Genomic DNA, 21,024 nt, shown 5'->3' with positions numbered 1-21,024 from the left:
GCAGCAGATAAAGCTCCTAAGCCAGCAGTTCCCTTTGAATTCAAACTGAGCAGATCACAGTACCTGTGGATGTGCCTTGCAGCAGACTCTCTGAAAAGCAGTCTCACAAAGGAGGCATCCAATCTGACCTACTCTGCCATCAAGTCCAGCCCCTGGAAAAAGTAAGCCTGCCACAGGTAGCCCCAGAAATGCCAGCACCCACCAACAGCTCCTTCAAAGACTCTCAGGTCCCCATGCCTGCTCTTGAGAGAGACAGCAATAAAGAACTCACTCTTGGAAGGGCCAAGGACTTCATCCCTCTCACACAGGCAAGGCCACTGCCTTTTTGCCTGCTCCTTGCACTCTCATCCCAAGTTTGGCATCCCTGCAGGGCTGAAACCATGTCTCCTAGAATGTCTGGCCTCTTACACCCGCTGCAATAGAAAAGGCACACAGAGCCTCTGCCAGGCTTACACAGCTTTTCAATGCTTCTTCTGCAAGAATCACCCTGCCGCTGGGGCTGGGAGACACTGGCAGGAGCTCAGCAGTGTCTGCAATGTTGTTGTGATGGTTTGGGGGAGAGTTCAGGCTCTAAAACCTTTTCCCCTTCCTCCTGCAAGTTTCTTTTCCCAGGTGCCTCAAAGCAAAGCTAGAGCTGAGAAGAGACATTTGCTTTTCAGTCCAGTCTTCTCTGCCTTGAAGAGCTTGTTAGCTGGCTGTGGATCCAGAGCTGTCTGCCATGCTTCAGAGACCACTCACACTTCTGCTTACAAAAGCTTTTCCACTGTTTGTTCTTTTAAAAGAAGCCAATTTATTTTTATTTGAAATCTATAAGAAACGATTGAATAGTAAAACTGTCAGATTCCATCTCCTTCATCAAAATGGCTTAGTCATGTCTAGAATGTCAGTACTGAGTAACAGCCCAGGTCTGCTGCACACTCACACCCCAAGTACTCTTGCTACAGGCATTCGGCAAGCCTCACAGAGCCACTGGCTCTGGAGCACAACTTGTGCAGCACACTCTGTGCAGAGAGCTGAGTCCCACAGCTCTTTTCCACTCAGGAGCTCTTCCCAAGGACACTTCATGCGTTAAGACTCACAGTTACTTTGCAATTTTAACCTCCATGTTCCAAAAACTAGGAGCTAAGACTGTCACAAGTTTCAGGAAGCCTTTCTCAAGTTGTGCCATGCAGCATTCACAAAAGGAAGCAGAGCACTTGACCAGTGTACAGGAGAGTCCCTCTTGGTGTTCTGAATTGTGTGTAGCAGGGGAAAAGTAACAGCTTGGTTGTGCATATGCTCATGGGACTGCTCCAAGAAGTTCTGAGGCTCAACAAATACCTCAATCAAGGAGAGGGACTAGGTCTGGGCTAGATGGCAAAATCTCTTACTGAACTTCCTTCCTTCTGGGAGATCACAGACCACAGCATTGGATGCTGAGGAGCCCTAGCAAGATAAAGTTGCCATCAGCAAGCCACCATCACGTTTAAAACAAGAACCAGGCTCCAAGCAAATAGCCACCTTATGATGATCTGTTCCCTACCAGTAGCTCTCAGCAAACAGTCCAGGAAAAGGAAGAGGAAGAAGAGGCCACTGAGCACTCAGATCCCTCAGTCCCATCAATGAATCATTATGGTCTGAAGAGCATTCAGCTGTCCCTGCTTCTCCCTACAAGCCTGCTGTCATCCCACCTCTGTTCTGTTCCAAGCACAGTGCAGGCCAGACACCAGGTGCTTCCCAGAAGGCAGCCATCCAAACAGTTTCTATACAACTGCTTTGTATATTTCTCTTAATTTCAGCTCACTCACAGCAGAGTAGCCTATAGGAAAGCAATTTGGAATGCAATTTTCTCATTGAGCAGCACTAAATCCTTAGAGGAAGGAGTCAGAATTATGTAGAACCCATAAAAACTAAAGTAACATTTCCACTCTGTGTTTTAACTTTTTATTATTATTTAGAGTTAACCTTTTCTACTTTTCAATCATAAAAACCTTTTACAATCCACTATCAGATATGGACCATAAGCTACAGGAAACATGAGATGAGTGTTCCATACACACATGAGCTAAAAAATAATGGGGCATCCAGTGGTCATTCCTCCTCAGAACGAGAGCAACGAATCCACTCTGACACTAAACTATAGTTTGCTTGTTAAAAAAATTATGAAATTATGCAAATGAGACAGGGATTACAGTGCAGCTCACTCAGCTCAGCTCAGAGTGCTTCACCGACAGCAGACAGCCAAAGCAGCTTCACCTCAGCAGAGATTCTCTCTCTGCTCCCAGGGTCATCTCCAAAAGATTTAAACACAAAAGATGGAATTCTCAGACATAAGAACTTGGACAGTGAATACTACAGTATATAAAAGCCATATTTAAAACATATCTGCTATGATGAACTGGGTAACACTGCCTACAGGCTGGCGGGAACTGCTCTTACACAGCATCAGGTGCAAATTGTGATTCCAGGGATGGAAACTGAGCTTGGCAGATGGGTGGAGAGTTAAATTAATTATGACCCTTTCCATGTTAGCTGCCTGCAGGGCCAAGTTCCTGAAGTCTGGGAAGCAACTGCCAGGGTCACCGCTCTGATACTCAGCCTGTCCAATGGAGAGAAGCATGGTAGCCCAGCCAGCCCCAGCACCACTGCTGCAGAACATTGCACCCATCCAGCTCCAGGTCTGTGCTCCTGAGACAGTCCACACCACAAGAGTTAATGGAAGATCATTCCAACATTCTGGAGGGAGGAAGCAAAATTCTAACTAGAAGCAACGATGGGGACTCTAGAAGCAACGATGGGGACTCTAGAAGCAACGATGGGGACTCTAGAAGCAACGATGGGGACTCTTTAGCAGGCAGGATGGTTGCTTGATGTTCCCAGGAACTGCAGCCTGGCCTGGTCTGCTCACAGTGCACCTGCACAGGCAGTGCAGGACCCTTTGCAGTTAAGCTCCCAGGGTATCAGTATCTAAAATGCTCTGAAGCAGAACAAGGTTCTCCTGGCAGTGCACAGGGTATGAGAAGCAACCAGTTAATCACTCTGTCAGCTCAAAGCAGCAGCTCGTGCAACAGCCCAGCAATTTGCCACTAAAACCAATTTCTGCCAGAGGCATTGGTTTGCTTTACACTCTCCACACAGAGCTGATGGGCTGCCAGGTTGATCCCCTGCAACTGTCTGCTAAGAGCTCAGGACATCTTTAGAGACAAGTTTCCTTCATCTAGTATGTTTGGTTTCTATTCCTGCTGCCTTTCCAAATGCCAAGCCTTCTTTAAAAAGAAAGCACACAAAGCAGAGTTTAATTTATAAAACACTACTTTCTTTCTGAAATTTCAGCAGAGCTGAAACTTGACTTGAAAATTAACATCAGCTGCATTTGCTCTACAAGCAATTAATTCTCTTCCTGCCAAGTGCTACCTTGGGAAAGAGAACAAGTCATAAACCTATTCACCTGTCATTAAAGAAAAAAAAAAAAACAGGCAGAGTAAATAATTCAACAGATTTAAGAATAAATTCTCACTTTCATAGAAACAGACTTCCAAGGTTCTTTTCATCTCCTCTCTGCACCTTGCTGCAACAGAACAGCAGTACAAATATAACGCGAGAGAACAGAGCAGGGCCTGAGCTTGCCTAGCATGAAAACCAAAGCAGTCTGTGAAACACACACAAAGGCCTCTTGGATTTGTAGCCAGGTCCAAAGAAACCAAACCCTTGATATTTTGGAAAAGAATCCTGGCTTTCAAAGCCAACAGGCTGCTTTGAATGGAAGGGGAGAGGGAATCTGCTGTGCCTCCTCAGAGCTCTATGAAATGGGTTATATAGAGGAGATCCTCAACAGAGCACCATATCAGCCTTGCTGCTGCATTTATGATGCAATTTTGTTGCTCTCTGGGCTCCTACCAGCCCTTTCAAGCCCTGCATTTATTAACAGCATCCTTACTGGAATGTGATAGTACCACAGGTGCAGGACACTTCCAGCATCAGAGCCTGGCTTCCTCAGAAGAAGGTCAGGAAAGACACTTGCCAAGTTCCACTGCTACAGACCTCTGTTCATGTGGGCAGAATGAGTGCCAGGGTGCACACCAGCAGCTGGCCCAGGCCTGCAGCTGTGTGCCCCTAACACAGAGATGGGGGGTACCACATGTATGCTGTAAAACACTAATTAATCCCCACCAACAGTCAGGCAAAGAGAACATTTGCTGGATGTGCATATGGTGCCCTCCCTGCTGAGTTCCACTAACCGGTGTCAGACTGCAATGGCAGGGGCAGCCCAAATGCTGTGCCAGACACATCTCCCAAGGCAGGATGGTCCAGTGCCAAAGATGACACATACTTCATGTCCTTCTGGCTAGATGTAAAAGCAAGTGGCTGGCTTGTGTGGCCATTAAAACCTCCCCCAGCCATGGCACTGTGAGCAATTGCCACAGAGGCCCAGACCAAGTTATTGGTTAGTGCCCAGGTCTGTCTGGAGAGTGGGTGTTGGCAGAGTTCATGACAGCCCAGTGCTCAGGAACCTGTCCTAGACAGAACTGGCCCTTCAACAGCCAAAAGGCATTCCAGAAATCATGGGCTCAGAGATAATCTATGCCCCTAAAAAGAATATCAAGAGTCTTTCCTGACTGCACAGCCCAAGATATGCCCATGATACTCTCAATCAAGGCACTAAGGCCACATAGGTCACCTACTGGGATTGAGGGAACAGGATTCCCATATCTCAGCTCAGCTTGTCTGCCCAGTAGCTGCTGCTCCTCTGCTTGGGAGGAGGGAGAAGAGCTTTTCTTTGACAGAATTTCATTTGTTCTCTTTTGCAATCTCAACAGCAGGATAGAGGCAGGTAATGTGCAATTTGTTTTAATTCAGCTTTATCTTGTCAGTCCTGGCTATGCTATTGTACCAAATGTCGTTCTGTAGAATAAAGATGCAACAGTTCAGGGTGAGATTCTGCAAACTCTATTGATTACATCACAAGTCATCACTATAAATATGTGAAGGAGAGAAAAACCCTTGTTCTATCTAAACATGTTTGTGTAACAAAATGTGCAATTGAGAATGAGAGATGGCTCTAAGAGGACAGAGATGCTAGAAAGCAGAGCATTTAAGCTGCTCACCTTTCAACCTAAATAATATCCATTAAACAGAGCATCGTGGGAATCTTACTGTGAAGAGAGAAATACAAAGGGCTCAGCTTGTAGGAGCCTCAGAAGCACAGGCAGTATGTCATGAAGGAAGCATTTTGGTCCTAATCACCACAGAGAAATTAAAGCACATTCTGCAGCTTCTTTTGGGACCAAGACCTGCTGCAAAAATGGGACAATGAAGCCTAAAATCTCTGGGTGCATCTACACTGAGTGGAGAAGAGAACTGACAGCATTTATGGGCACGAAGACAATGCAGCAGAGCAGCTCCTTTACACCCTGTTCATTATTCCAGGTTTGTCATTCTGCCAAGACTGTTCTCACTGTGGAGGAAGCAGAGAGAAGAGGGTTGTCGGGCAGTCCCTGGCCTGTCAGCTCTCAGGAAGGACCCTGAGCTCCTGCTCTTTTCCAAAATAAAAGTAAAATTCTGGGAGAAGGGCATGTAGAGCTAAGGGCAAGCCTGTCAGGGTGATTTGCACATCCAGCAGGCTGTCCTCCCAAGGCCAGCACCTGTGGTCACAAACCCTACTTCTCTCTTTGTCTATAGGAGGCAGCCCTGATCCATTTGTTCAGCTTGAATCGATCCTCCTTTCTTTACTCTTATGAGAAATTAATTGAGGAGCTTTTCCTCTGTTTAAACTTGAGGAGATATTGTTCAAGGACTTGCTATGATGTTTCTCTATCTGACAGCTTTATTGGGTAATAGCCACTGATGGTATGTGTGTGCACAGACAGTCAGACCTTTCACACTTTGTGTGCTCCCATAAAAATGATTGGTTTTAAGGTGTTATTCTAGCATTGTTGTGACTGTACCACAGGGCCAAGCAGCCTAAAAGGCAGATGTGAACTGAAGGCAGATTAGTGTGCCTTCTACTGTCCTCTATGCCCCAGCAGGGAGAAGCCAGGCTGCTACCTGCCTGCTAAAGACAAACAGCATGGAAGGAAGGTCAAAGCATGGCTCTGCTGAAGTTCAGTAAGCAAACAATATTTGGCTATCCCAGGTTCCCTGAGGAACGAGCACGTTTCTGCTGCCCTCAACCATGCAAGCTGGAGGAATTGCTTTGAGCCTAATGAGCCAAGCACAGCTCTTGTGTCACCAGAGGCATATTGTGCCATAACAGTCTCCCTGGCAGCGCCCAGTCAGACAGCACTGGGGCTGCTCTTCAGCGGGGAAACAATCAGAGTTCACACCTATCTCTTTCCCTGGCCCTCTCAAAACAGCATTGGAGCTGCCCGTGCAGTGCTTGTGCAGGCAGCTAGCTCTTGGTGGGGTTTGCTGGAAGTCACAGCAAGCTCTCAGATTTATTAAGCACGTTTTAAAAGACTATCCACTGTACTCAGATGGGTGGAGGAGTTTCCATCCTACTGTGCCCAAAGCAACAAGACAGCCCCCTTAGATGCAAAACTGAGGTTTAATTGATGTTACTAGCACTCTCATTACTCTAATTACAAAAGAGAAACTCTGCTTTGGTTAATTCATTAGCCAGTGCCATTAACTACCATTAGTTAATTATCATACATTAATTGTAACTGAGATTTCAAATGATTTATAGTTTTGATTGCTCATTTCTTGTCAGTAGTTCCAAAACTCCATCCATCCAGAAGCAAAGAAAGTTTAAATGCTATCCCAGGGCTGGCTGGCTCACTTTGGCACTGGTGAGTGAAGGTAATGAGGAAGAGTCACTGATTATTTCAGAAATAAAGAACAGATGTTCCACATATTTAGGACCTATTATGCTAAGTGTCATTCCAATAGCTTGTGGGAGTGGCACACTCATTTGACTAAGATTAGCTGTTGCAACAAGGTCATTTATGCTTTAATGTAATTAGTCATGCCAGTATTGATAAAGAAGAAAAAAGCTGCAACCTGGCAATGAAGCATTATTACCCCATTGCAAGTCTGTCTCCTTGAGTTTAAGCTTCCTGAAAGATCCCAGTAGAATCCAGTTCATATGCCACACTTACAGGGTTTTGTTCTTTCCTGTTCTGTGCTGCAGCACAGAAGGGGATGAGTCTCCTGAACCCAAGCAAAGGGCAAGAAAGCTTCTGTCTGTCTCACCCTGATCCACATAGAGACAGTGACCTTTAGGATCTTGCCCTGGAAAGGTTTCTTGTCCTAAAAACAGGTGGGGAAAAATCCCAGCACCTTCTGGCTGCAGTGGGAAGAGTCAGTCCTGTACCTGGGGGAAGCAAGGGGCAGGCAGGACCTCATCTGGGATGTGGCATCCTAGTCCTGCAGGCAACAACTGCTGGAGCAGGATGCAGGCACTGGCAAGGAGCATGGTCCTCCTCTCACTCTCAAGGTGCCACATCATGGGAAGGAGAAATGAGACTAAGTGCATGCAGATAGCTTGCAAAATCTACAGGAAGCCCATTTGAGAAGCCTGCAATGTATTCAAATAGTCTGGGGTAAGTTTCCAAACAAACAGCTGTTTCAAGAAGCCCATCTCGAGTCCGCCCTCTCCTCTCCGCAGCCTGTCAAATCTCCATCACACACTTGCCACCTGTTTCCATTTTGCAGGCAACCAATCCTTGCTCGTCAAGGTAACAAATCTGCTTCCAATTTGAAAGCAACAAATCAAAGTTTAATTATTTTGCCCTTCAGAGCTTTATGCTATCTCTTAGAAAAGCTTTTTCAGATAGGAAGACCTATCATTGGCTGGCTTAAAAAGGGAATAATTGACTGACAGCTGAAAAAACACTTCTAAGGACAATAGTATTTGTCAGTCTGGTATTTTTCACTCCAAAGAAAACACATTTTATCAACACCCTGAAATTATTTTGTCAACAAAATTCATTTCGTAGCATTACCTTCATCTGTCATGCTGATAGAATTCTTCAGAGTATTTTAAAAACCATTTTGCTAACAATTAATTTCTGAAAAATTAAGTTTTGCCATTTCATTATAGCTACAGGAAGGTGTGAACAGCACAGTCAGGAGCCCCTGCATCAACACACACTGCTGAAAGACCACAGTGGCCCAGGGCGAGGGGAACAGAGGAGCTGCAAGTGACCAGCTACACGTAGAAAGCAGAATCACGCTCCAGTAGACCATACTTTCACAAGTTTTTTACCTCCCTGAAAACATTTCAAAGAGCTCTGTACAATACTGCACAGCAATCTGAGGAATGCTTGTGTGCATACACAGAACAAAGCACTATCACCCTAAACCAAGCAGAACCCAAGGGACAGCTCTACCACCCCATGGCACAAGCAGCACAGAAGATGTTCCATGTCCAGAGAAGGGCAGCAAAGCTGGTGAAGGGCCCGGAACACAAACCCTATGAGGAGAGGCTGAGGGAGCTGGGGGTGTGCAGCCTGCAGAAGAGGAGGCTCAGGGGTGTTCTTATTACTGTACAACTACCTGAAGGGACACTGTAGCCAGGTGGGGGGTGGCCTCTTCTCCCAGGCAACCAGCAATAGAACAAGGGGACACAGTCTCAAGTTGTGCCGGGGGAGATACAGGCTGGATGTTAGAAGGAAGTTCTTCACAGAGAGAGTGATTGTCATTGGAATGGGCTGCCCAGGGAGGTGGTGGAGGCACCGTCCCTGGGGGTCTTCAAGAAAAGACTGGATGAGGCACTTAGTGCCATGGTCTGGTTGATTGGATAGGGCTGGGTGCTAGGTTGGACTGCATGATCTTGGAGGTCTCTTCCAACCTGCTTGATTCTATGATTCTATGATTCCAGCTCCCCATGCAGCTAGCAGAGAAGCACCTTTCATACACTCCATGCACTAATGCCAGTGGCAAAACAGTGCTGTGGTTCTCTGCCATGCAGGGGATTTTCCATCTCTTGATTGCCTTTGTACCTGAACTTAAATTTCTAGTGGAAAGACATGGACATGCTGGAGCATGTCCAGAGAAGGGCCACGAGGATGATCAGAGGGCTGGAGCACCTCTGCTATGGAGACAGACTGAAAGAGTTGGGGCTGTTCAGTTTGGAGAAAGCTCCAAGAAGACCTTATTGTGGCCTTCTAGTATCTTAAGGCAGCCTACACGAAAGCTGGGGAGGGACTTTTTAGGATGTCAGATAGTGACAGGACTGGGGGGAATGGAGAAAAACTAGAAGATGGTAGATTCAGATTGCATGTTAGGAAAAAGTTCTTCACCGTGAGAGTGGCAAGATGCTGGAATAGGTTGCTGAGGGAGGTGGTGGAGATCCCATCCCTGGAGGTTCTTAGGGTCAGACTGGATGGAGCTCTGGACAACCTGAGTTAGCATGAGCTGTCCCTGACCATGGCAAGGGGGTTGGAACTGGATGATCTTTGAGGTCACTTCCAACTCTGACAATTCGGTGGTTCTGTGATTAGTACAACACAACCCCCATTCCTTGTCCTTCACACCACTCACAGGGAGGAGAGAGGAGCTGAGAGTGAAGATGAGCCTGGGAAGAGGGGAGGGTGAAGGGAAGATGTTTTCAGTGTTTTCTTCTCCCTATCCTATTCTACTTTTAATTTAAAATAAATCAATCTTCCCCAAGCTGAGTCTGCTTTGCCTGTATTAGCAATTGGCAAGTGATAAGCACTGCCACTCAGCCCCTCTCCCATTGCCATCTTCTCCTTATGCTCCTGACAGCATAAGGCTTTTACAGTTACATGCTTTCAATAGACTTGCTCCCCCTGGGCTCCTTTATGAAGCTGAATCATTAATTCATTAATCTGTTTTTCATACTTCTAAATAGGAACAGACACAACTGGTGTGGATGATCAATACTGTGCTCGCTCATTCCTCCGTTGCCATCACTTCAGAATCTACTCTGCCTTTAATCTTAGGTCTTTTCAATAGGAATTGGTTTTGTGAAGAATCTGACACTTCATTATGGCAGCCCCACGCTAATAGATTTAATAATTCATGTCTGCATTGGTCACTTTTAACTCACATCATCCATTCCAGGACTTCTTCCTAGCTCTGTGCTCTTGTGAGCCAGCAACAGTTTTGGTGTTGATCTCCCACTGCATTACTAACACACACAGACTGCATCTGGCAAAGCCAAACATTGCAAACATGGCCTATAGAAAGAGAACAACTTACTCTGACCACGAGAGCACTAGAAAACAGACTGTAGATAAAGGATAAGATGCAGCAGACTGCTAGAGCAAGACATCTGACCTCTCAAGACAGCCAGGAGACAAGGTACACAGACATCTTGGGAACACAGATGGTGCAGTGCCAGGGCAGCATGGCTGTGACACATCTGCTGAGGCTTTAGAGGAGTCCAGCATGGCACACTGCACTGTAATCCTGAGAACAGCTAGTCACAGAGGGACAAGAAGTAAAGGCAAGTCCCACCTTTAGAAGAGACTGAGGGTCTTTGACCCTCATATCTTACTGAAGGAGGCATTTTTCCTGACTATCAGGCTAATTCTTGCACAGATCCTCAGCACAACAGCTTTAAGTTTTACCCCTTATAACTGCAGAAAGCTCTGTCTTACCCCTGAACCCTGATTTCTCTTGAAACTAATTGTCCTTTCTGTTAGCATTATGTGCCTCAGGGAAGACTTCTACTAGAAAATAGTTTGTGTTGCTCAAAACATGGAAGTTCACAACATTGACTTCAAACAGCCCAGACTAAAAAGGCAGCAGATATATCTACTGCAAATTCCAAAGACAGAAAACCACATCTTTTGCTCTTATAGTAACAGGAAAACCTGAAAAAGACATAAACAGCTGCTTTAATCACGATTACAGAAGATGTCCTTCTCTTTTGCCAAAATGAATGAACATACTGGGTCCTTAAACCCTCCTTAACTGAATTACTGGTTTTCAAACCAGTTGTTGCTATAGTGAAAGCCTAATGAGTCATGGAAAAACTATTCCATTTCTGTGAGCAAAATGGCAGAGCACTATGTAACTGCCATTTACCCACTCCTGCCTGTGTTTGCAGGGAGTACCTGCATGGGCTGCTGAGGTACAATCTGTCTCACCATGGTGTTCACCACTGGCCGCAGGGGAATCTGCTCCAGCACCTGGAGCAGCTCCTTCTTCACAAACCTTGGTGTCTACAGAGTTGTTGCTCTCACATTTTCTTGTTCCCTTCTCCCAGCTGCTGTTGCACAGCATTTTTTAACCTCTTCCTAAATAGATCATCACAGAGGTGCTACCACCACTACCAAAAGGCTAAGCTTTGGCCAGAGGCAGGTCCATCTTAGAGCCAGATGGAACTGTATCTATACAACATCAGGGCATCTTCTCAGAGGCCACCCTCACAGCCCAGCACTACCAAAACCTCACCATGTAAACTCAATACACATATCTGCAGAGCAGCACAGCCAAAGTCATCTGCTCCTTTTCTCCTTCTGACCCCACCAGCTCCACAGCAGATCACGGAGGAGAATATGGGATCCTTCAAGTAAACAAAGGGGCTGAGAGGTGGATCACCCAGGTTAAGCACCTTCAGCTGATGGACACACCTCTGGCACTAGCTCCCTTGTCATCTAAGCCCAGCAAGTATTTATTACTGAAAGTCTCTCGATTGTTGATTCATTTGATTGTTAAAGCTTGTGGAACTCACACAGTTATTATTCATTGTTATTAATGTTCACAGCTCAGCCTCTCTCTTTCCAATCTGCTCCGTAGAGGAAATCGAAGGCTGAAGCCAGTCGTTATGGGCAATGAGTGATGGAGCCGCTTGCAGACAGGAGTAAGCCTGCTGCTCTGGGACTGGTGCAGCTTACTGGGAGCAAGTTCATCTACACACACAAGGATTGCAAATGAGAGGCTGTTTCAGGTGGGTTCTCTGCTCTGTGCACTGCTTCCTCAGTCAAATGACCTGTGAGCATCACCACTACAAAGCTGCCTGTGCACCAGTGAGCAGAAACAGGAGCACAGGTCCTGCTAGGCAGGCTCAACAGAAAGACACAATGCTAAAGACAACTTGGCACAGCCTTGCAGAAAATACATCTCCATAAAACTGCACACACAGAAGAAAAGCAGAGCTAGCTATCTTGTGAGAAAATTTTCTCATCTCCACTCCTCTGCAACTGCTCATTCCCCAGGAAAGCACCAGCAGGACACGGCAAATATTAGAGCTCAGGATTGCAACATCCAAACCGCTGGGTAGAGGGGGAACAGCACACTGCTTGCTTTGGTGCTTTTTCTCTCTTCCCCTTCTCTATCCTTCCATAGCCTCTTTGCCACATGCTGGCCAATTCTTGCACCACACAAACTCCTCAGAACAGAATGGTGGTGCTCCTACCTGTCTGGTAGCTGAGATGTGTCTGAATCATCAGCAGCACTTCTGTGCCAACTTTCCAGAGCAGTGTCTTTGGTCATGTTAGATCTTCGGAGTCCACAGAGCCGTCACATACCATATTCAGCCTATTATTCATCTCAAACAGAGAACTCTGCAAAGCAAGAAGAAATAAAAGAGAGCTTAATACAGTTTTAGTAAAATGGAATTTGCCAAAGACTCATAGAAAAATGGATTTAATTAGGGCTGCTAATGGGGAACAGTTTGTTCCCGTGATTTAAAGCAGAAGTTAGATAGTGTCTATAATTTCAACACTTTAAATTATATATAGGGGGTTATTTCTCATTTCTACCTTAATTATAAAAATCCATCTTTATGAATCACAATTTTGAAGCAAATAAAGCAAAGGCAGCAAAAGTGATGTTTTATTTAATAAAACTTCTAAGAACTCACAGAAAGAAGCAGGAGACATCTCAGTGTGGATAATCCAGACCACAGCAAATAGTTGCAGGCATTCTCCATACGCTACTGAGGAGAGCACAGCAAAGTTCACAGTATCACAGAACACAGAGCACAGAAAAGGTGCATTCTGCTATGAAAAATTAAACTGGGCATGGTTTCCATCCAGTAAAAGGGGAATGTCTCTGTTTAATTTTGCAGCTAAGCAGCCAATTAGAGTTGCAGGTATTAATTGGCCCAACACGCTCCAGCTAGTAATCTCAGCTTTTGGAAGCCTCTGCTACCACTTCTTGTATTGGTTACTGTCAGAATCTCTGAATTGCCTGAAGATTGCTTCTGCAGATAAAAAGGCCAATATATCTTGTTAGAACCACTCCTTCCAAGCCTCCTCTGTAGCCTTTGATCTTATTTAAAACTAACAAGTGTCACTTTTGTGAAATTCCTCCTGTTAGCAGGCTCTGACCAGATGACCTAAGTAAATGAGTCCCAGCATCGTGGAACACTGATTAATTTAATAACAAATAGCCCAGACAACTGCCCAGCAATCTAGGCCTAGCTGCTGTCACTGCAGCAGATTCTGCACCCACTGTAATGCATTTTAATACTGCACCTCAGATCAGAACAGAATCAATGAGTGAAGTTCAAATGTGGCACATTTCCTATTTCCCTGACAGCTTATTTCATGGATCACAGGGACCAAAGTACAGCTGCTTATTCAACAGAGGAAAGAATGAATCAATTTTCATTCCTTAATACACTGTGTGACCTATTCTCTGATGCTCTATCCTTTACAATGGCTCTAGTCTTTTTCAAGGCCTTCAATTTTTTCAGATAGAGAAAATTTAAAATAATGACAAAATGCCCTGCCCTGGGTCTGCTTCCAGCTCTCTAAGTGCTCCACTGGTAATAAGTCCAAATGAAAGATATTTTGTCACTCAGGTTGAATTAAACAGACAAACTATGATCCTATGTCATTAAAAAAGAACCAATCTCCTGGAAGATTTCTCTGATTTCACTCCAGGTTTCCCAAAAGAGGATCAAAATCCTTGTGGCATCCAGCACGTTCATCTGCTCTGTTTTTTAACCCTACTTCAAAACATGAAGCAATAACAAAATGGCAGGAACAGGAGCAGGCTGATCGAGCAGCCCCTGGGAAGGCAGAGGCTTTGTGCTGGGAGCTGCAGGCAGGCAAGGAAGCACAGATTACCCATCTTTAGTACAAACGGTATCTGCTCTTGCTCCTCATGAATGGAGCAGCTCTGAACATTAATCCATTCTCTCCATCATCAGCTGCCCTTGAACCTAACAGTCCTCTGGCCTGTGAGGACAGGAGTTGACAGATCTGATGCTGCTGCCTGTCTCCAAACTGTGCAAGAAACCACCTCTGCACAGGTACAGCTCACCTTCCCCTCAGCCTTTGCACATGCAGATTGAGATGGATGGCATCTCTGCAAGAATATCACTGCAGAAGTTCTTTGCCCCAGCACTCCATAGGATGAACCTCATAGCTGGCATGAAATGGTCTCCCCTTCTCACCACAGACCTAGATCACCACACCAGCCTGCATACTTGTGGCCACCTTCACCTTTTTCCATACAAAAAAGATCAGCTTTTTCTTTCCAGTTTTAACAGACTGTCTAATTTTAGCTCGTATCAGGGGCTAAACTACAGCAGTTGCTCTATCACTCACTGAGCTCTCCCCAGCAGAGAAAAGGAAGCAGGAAAATGAGACCAAAAGGTTCATTTAAACAGCCTAATTAATATCAGCATCAATATAAAGTATACAAAGTTATACTCAGCCCAGAAAAAGAGCAAGAAACAGGTGAGGAAGAAGCAGAAGTCTCAAGCAGGAGCAAGACTCCAAAAGCAGTCTTCCTTCCCCTCAGTAGATTTCCCCCTTTATACTGAGTGTGATGCTCATGGGATGGGCTACACCTGTGAGCCAGCTCGAGTCAGCTCTGCAGGCTGGCTCAGACTGTGGTTCTGTCCCAGCAAAATCCCGACACAGGCTTAGCTCTCTTACCTCCCATCTCTCTCCTGAGAAGACCAGCTGCCCATGGACTGACTGCTGAGTGCCCAGTCCACCACTCAGTGGTACTAGCCTGGTGCTTTTCTCACCTTGCCAAGGTTGTACTGAAGCTAAACAAAATATCTGAACACCTCATTGATCACAGTTTGGCAGACAGCTCTGGAGAACAGTGATGAGGGATGAAGGCTGAGCAGCCAGCAGCTATTGTACAGTCAGCTGCTGAACAAGTGGATTTTGATGAGGTTCACCTGATTGGCTTTGGGTGCTTACATGAGAACCAGGAATGTGGCACTTGGCACGCTCTGCCGTGCATCCCTTTCACTGGCACCCACTTGTCACCAAGCTGTCAGAGAGGAGGCAAAAACTGCCTACAATGCTCTGTCAAAGTAATGTTCAAAATGGAGTTCTAACAAGACCTTTTCCCTTCAAACAATGTACAAATTAACAGTCAGCAGCATTTGAAAAATGGCCCTAATCCCTGCCTGCATGGGGAGTTTTCTCCCAGTGCAACGTGCCGTATTATGACAACGATATATTCTTCCAGTGAGTGAAAACTAATGAATAACTAACCCCCTGACAGGCTGGCTATTACTGAGTGCTTAGGAGTTGGCTAAAACTGACAGTGCAAGATGAATATGGCACTGAGAAGAGATGTTACTTCCCATGCCTGGTCAGGGGGATCCAGACTTAATGGACATTACAGATGGGTTAATTCTAAAGGCTGGATTTGATTCTGAGTCATAGTCACTCTCTGCTTTATCACTGGGACAACTGAGTGGCAGGTGGTAGCCTCATTTATGACAGAAGCATTGGGAATGGGGTCCTGGGAACAACAGATGCAAGTTGGCAGGTTGGCTCTGCCCCTTCAAGAGCAGGCAGAGCCCTCTGCCTACCTCAGGAGGATCTGGCAAAACTCAGGCAGAGAAAACATGTACTCAGGAAGGCTGAGTGTAATCATGCCATCTATGCTCTGGCTGCTATGGGCTTTTCATGAGCATCTGCTATTGGCTTTGGCAAAGGACCTGCCCTAAGCTAGCCAGGCCCCCATGCCACACTGAGCTTTCCATTGGCCTGCCTTCATGGTGGTGCTGCAGGTTGTTCAATGGCCTGTCACTAAAAACGGTATGCAGCACTTCCCAGACTCTGCAGAGGACCATGGCGGGGATTTCTTGTGTTCTAGTTAGCTCTGCCCATCCCCAGTGTAAGCCAAACTCCAGTGATGTGGGATCTCCCCTACACCTGCAGCACCACACAGACTGACACCAAGAAAGGTTTGGCTTACAGCAGCAGGCACATATCATGCATTCCTTGAGACCTGACATGGTTGCATCTTGTTTCTACTCTCATTCCCTTCATTAAAAATCAATCAAAGGCAGATTTTCCCTGTCCTCAGAAGACAGGAAGTAAGTCTCAGTCTGTACCTCTTTCCACAAGCAGAGATTTCAGATGATGACCTTGCAGTGCATCTGCCTCATGAAATTGTGGTCACAGTTAGGTCAGGAACATCTCTGAGCCTCTTACCCCAGGCACAAGACAGGAGGAGCCGGTTCCTGTAATTACAAAGTTGGACAATTTGAGAGAGAAACTAATCAGCTTGCTGGATGCCAGTAAATTAAATATTAAACTAACTATTGTGAACACAAAAATGTTCATCTTCAGATACTTCCTGGCACAAGTGTCAAAATCAGAATGGAACTAAGGCTTTATTCGTTTTCCATTATCAACTTAAATAGAAACACTCAGAAAAAAAGGGCAATGATGTGCAGAAGCCACTCAGCACAGATAATTACAGTGTAAGTACAGGCAGCTAATCACTCCTAGGTTGTGCTTCAGATGGAGGTAACTTTGACTGGCTTGTTTCCCTGCTTTGTTACATTAGCACAGCTTTGCCTGACAGGCTAATGCTCCCAGGGCCAGTTCCGTAAATAACAATAGGGCTGGCTGGCAGGCATGGCAGCAGGGTGGACAAAGGGCCTCTACACCAGGAAAGCAAAGCACAAGGTGGAGGAACACACTGCAGAGGGTAGTAAGCAAGGAGGATGTGGGAACAGAAGCGCAGCGAGCCATAGGCAAGGACATGCCAGAGCCTGAGGAGCCAGGATGGGGAAGGATGGCCATGGGAAGGCACAGCCAGCTTCTCCCTGCAGGCCAGCAGCTCAGGCCTTCCTGACGCTCCACCAGAGGCTTTCCCTCCCACACAGTGCTAGAAAGCAGCAGCTCCTGACCACCACACACAGCTCTTGCCCTTGGCCTCCCTGGCACTGTGCCCCACCATGGCACTGCCCATTCCCCAGCTGTGCCCCAGACACAGCACTGCCCATTCCCCAGCTGTGCCCTGACCATGGCACTGCCCATTCCCCAGCTGTGCCCCAGACACAGCACTGCCCATTCCCCAGCTGTGCCCTGACCATGGCACTGCCCATTCCCCAGCTGTGCCCCAGACACAGCACTGCCCATTCCCCAGCTGTGCCCTGACCATGGTGCTGCCCATTCCCCAGCTGTGCCCCAGACACAGCACTGCCCATTCCCCAGCTGTGCCCTGACCATGGTGCTGCCCATTCCCCCGTTGAGCCCTGACGTCGCACTCTCTGTTCCCCCCTGAGTACCCCCAAGGCGCTGCCCACCCCCCAGCTGATCCCCAGCAAGGCCCAGGCTGCAGGACAGAGATGCAGCCATCAAGAAACAATAATGCCAAAACCAAAGGATTCTCCTGCAAGGGAACTCACTTCTTGGCACAGTGGGCAAGAGGTCATTTCCCATAATCCTTTCTCTGGCACATTAGGCCTCACCTTCCCAGTGAGTGCCAGTCCATGTGCTTTACACCTCAGTTCCAGCACAGGCCTGACTCTGCTGCCACTGCTCAGAGCAGCCAGCAGCAATGGTGAGCAGATGCAACAAGTGCAGTTCAGGGACTGAGGGATGCTGCAAGGAACACTCCACCTGAGGCAGGACACAACCTGCACCATTCTGCACTCGCCAGTGTCTGACCATTGCATTTACTTTATCCAGAGCAGAAAAAAAATGAACTGCCCCTTTATAGTTCTAATGGATCACCCTTAATGTTCTCCACTGCTAACTTCTGTGGGCTTTTGCCTTGCAATTAGGGCAAGAATTATTTTTACATTACTATAACAGCACTCACAGATATTCTCTCTGCTGCTTAATTATTAACCTTGCTGTAGTAAATAATGGGTGTTTGTGAATCCCATCAATCCCAACAAACCTTTTGCATGTAAAGCACTGGAACGTTTGTAATGAAGAAGCAGCATTCACTTGTGCTTTATTTAAAGGAATGAAATTATAAACACAGTTCTGTGGATGCTCTTGTGCAGTTTCTTACATTCAAATGCCTGCCAGCAATTATGCCAGACTCTTACTAGCTGCTTCATTATAACAACCTAAAAGATAGGAGGAGACTGAAATAAATTGGGACTTTAAAGAGCTTGTAAGCCCCTCAGCAGCACGCAGGTTTCCAGGCACAGCAGAAGCTCTATTAGTTAACACAGTGCTCAGCTTTCTGTTTTGAAACCACAGTGTCTCTCCAAGCCAGGAACTGTTCATCAGCCAAACTCTTCAGCTATGTCTGTGGATGCTGCTTCTCACAGGCTCTGCTCACAGCAATGCCAGGGGACTGCTCTGGAGGGAAATGCAGAAATTCTGTGCTTACTTCTGTGGCACAGTCCAGCTTTTCTTTAGCCATATCGAGGGACTTGCATTCTGTGGAATGCTCGGTTGCACTATTTCTTGTCCTTAAGATCCCCACCACATAGGATGCACAGGGGAAGTGCCAGCCACTGAATTATTCAGCGTGGTCTCCAAAATTGGCCTCAACATTGAAAATGCATCTCTCTAGAGGTCCACGAAGTAAAGCAGCAGCTGTTCTTGGGTGTTACACATCCAAAGACACCTCTCTCAGCTATTTGTTCATCATACTCCTAAACAGGCATTGCCAGGGTTTCTTCTTCTGATCCAGTCTGACCCTGACAGGCCGCAGTTTCTCTGAATCAGATTATGTTCTCTTGCTTTCTAAATAATCATCAGTCTTTTTTTCCCCTCTTGATTTAAGAAAGCCATGATCTATGGGTATATGCTACTTAGGATCCCAGAAGCTCAGCCCAAGCAACTGACAGAGAGGCCAGTAAATGATTCCAGCTGAGCAGCATCAACATCTCCAGCATTTGTGGATACGAAATCAAAATGACCATGCTCTCATTCTGGAAGAAACTGTGGCATTAGACAGTATAGGTTTGACAAGCTAAAACCTACACTCTTTAGATTCCAGTAGGCTTGTGCCATATTAATTATTTATCAAGATGTTTCCTTAAAGTAGTGTCTTTGTGCCTTTAATTTTCAATTCCCTTAATGCTATAAGGATCTCTGCTGGCAACACATCAATTATTAATAGAGTTAAAACAATATTTGTTTTCCCCAAATACATTTCTGAATGCTGCCCACATACCAGTTAGATTTCTCTGAAACTTTAATGAGGGTCTCTGATTTCCTCCAGACTCTGAGCTGAGGCATAGACTTGGCTGGGCCTTTGATTCGGCTGTCGGAGCATGGCACTGCATCCTGCACGCAGCTCGTCCCACTGGGGCTGGAGGGGTGATCAAGCTAAACAACTGTGGTGAGGCAGGAGAAACAGCAGCACGTCTGTAATTAGGAACTGCAGTTGCTGAGTTCAGAGGTTCTGTTGTTCCAGTGACTGCTTTGCATTTCCTTGTTCCAGCAGCTGTCCCCAGGCTCAGAGGAGAGCCTGCGCTCTTCTCTCTTTGGAAGGATGTTCTCCTGGAAAAGGAAACTACAGTGCAGTTCCCTTAATCTATACCATTTCAATGCAGCAAAAGGATACCTGACATATCATGGTCTTAAGAATTTTATGCAATCTCAGCCACTTCTCTCCCTGCCAGGAAGCATATAAAAAATTAAAACCCCAAATACTGCTTCATGCTTTCCTAGGCCCTAATTATAAATACATATTCACAAGGAGGAGTCAACTTAAGCCTAATACTGTGTGAAACCTCATAATTTCAATGCAGTCTTCACTTGGTATGTATTGGTAATTGGAGCCATGGAATCAATTTTTCCCATACTTGAAACACCCAAATGAGTATGAAATGTGTTGCATTTGTTCCATGCACGTCTACAGCTCTGCACTTTGCTTGGAGTGCAATGATCATTCTGATGTATTTTTTATAACAGAGCAACGTTTCCTCAGACTTTGATGTCTCACGTATGGAGCTATTATAACCACTTGCCATTTAGATGCATGATCCGTGGCTAATCTCCAAAGCTTTGATGCATGCAATAATTATTACTATTGATGTCATTGCACCATATTTAAAATCACAGAATCTCAGAACCTTAGAGGTCGGAAGGGACCTCCAGAGATCATCCAGTCCAACCCACCTGACAAGGCAGGATCCCCTAGGGTAGTTCACAAAGGAGTGTATCCAGGTGGGTTCTGAAAGTCTCCAGAGGAGGAGACTCCACAACCTCTCTGGGCAGGCTGTTCCAGGGCTCTGCCACCCTCACTATAAAGAAGTTCTCCTCGTGTTGAGGTGAAACCTTCTATGCTCCAGTTTGTAGCTGTTGTTCCTTGTCTTATTGCTGCACACCACCAAAAAGAGATTTGCCCCAGCCACTTGACACCCAGCCCTCAGTTATTTGTAGACACTGATCAGATCTCCTTTCAGTCTTCTCCTCTCCAGACAAAACAGCCCCGAGGGCTCTCAGTTTCTCTTCGTAGGGGAGACCCTTGAGTCCCCCAGTCATCCTCGTGGCTCTCCACTGGACTCCAGTATGTCCCTGTCTCTCTTGAACTGGGGAGCCCAAAATTGGACACAGTATTCCAGGTGTGGTCTCACTAGGGCAGAGTAGAGGGGGAGGAGAACCTCCCTAGACCTGCTGGACACACTTTCCTTGATGCACTCCAGGATGCCTTCGGCTCTCTTGGCCACAAGGACACATTGCTGTCCCAGATATGAACATCTCTTTCTAAGTCTACAGCTAACAGAAGAAGGAAGCCAAGGTTGGGTATTTCCTGTTGGTAAACCTCTGGAACAGTACAAGATGATATCCTGTACCCTTCAGTGAGGCACTGCCCTCCAGACCAGGAAAGTGATGCGATGTCTGCTCTGGTCTCTGAGCTTGGAGAGCCGCACAAAGCTGAGAATCTGCAGACATGTGGACCTGTATTAACTCTTCCAACTTGCATTGTAGGCTAAGGGAAATT

General features: G+C 46.2%; 1 long non-coding RNA gene across 1 annotated transcript; it reads right to left on the bottom strand.

The window, feature by feature from the left end:
- Positions 1-1,909: 1,909 nt before the first annotated feature.
- On the bottom strand, positions 1,910-14,616 carry LOC135180737 (uncharacterized). The gene is made up of 4 exons (XR_010304546.1): positions 14,164-14,616; positions 12,755-13,096; positions 12,308-12,455; positions 1,910-2,715 (listed from the first exon to the last, which is right to left on the bottom strand). It is a non-coding gene; the product is annotated as an uncharacterized LOC135180737 (long non-coding RNA).
- Between the last annotated feature and the right edge of the window lie 6,408 nt (positions 14,617-21,024).

This window comes from Pogoniulus pusillus, chromosome 13 (genome assembly GCF_015220805.1).
Source record: "Pogoniulus pusillus isolate bPogPus1 chromosome 13, bPogPus1.pri, whole genome shotgun sequence".
Taxonomy (NCBI): domain Eukaryota; kingdom Metazoa; phylum Chordata; class Aves; order Piciformes; family Lybiidae; genus Pogoniulus; species Pogoniulus pusillus.
This window is presented reverse-complemented; position numbering and strand designations above follow the sequence as displayed.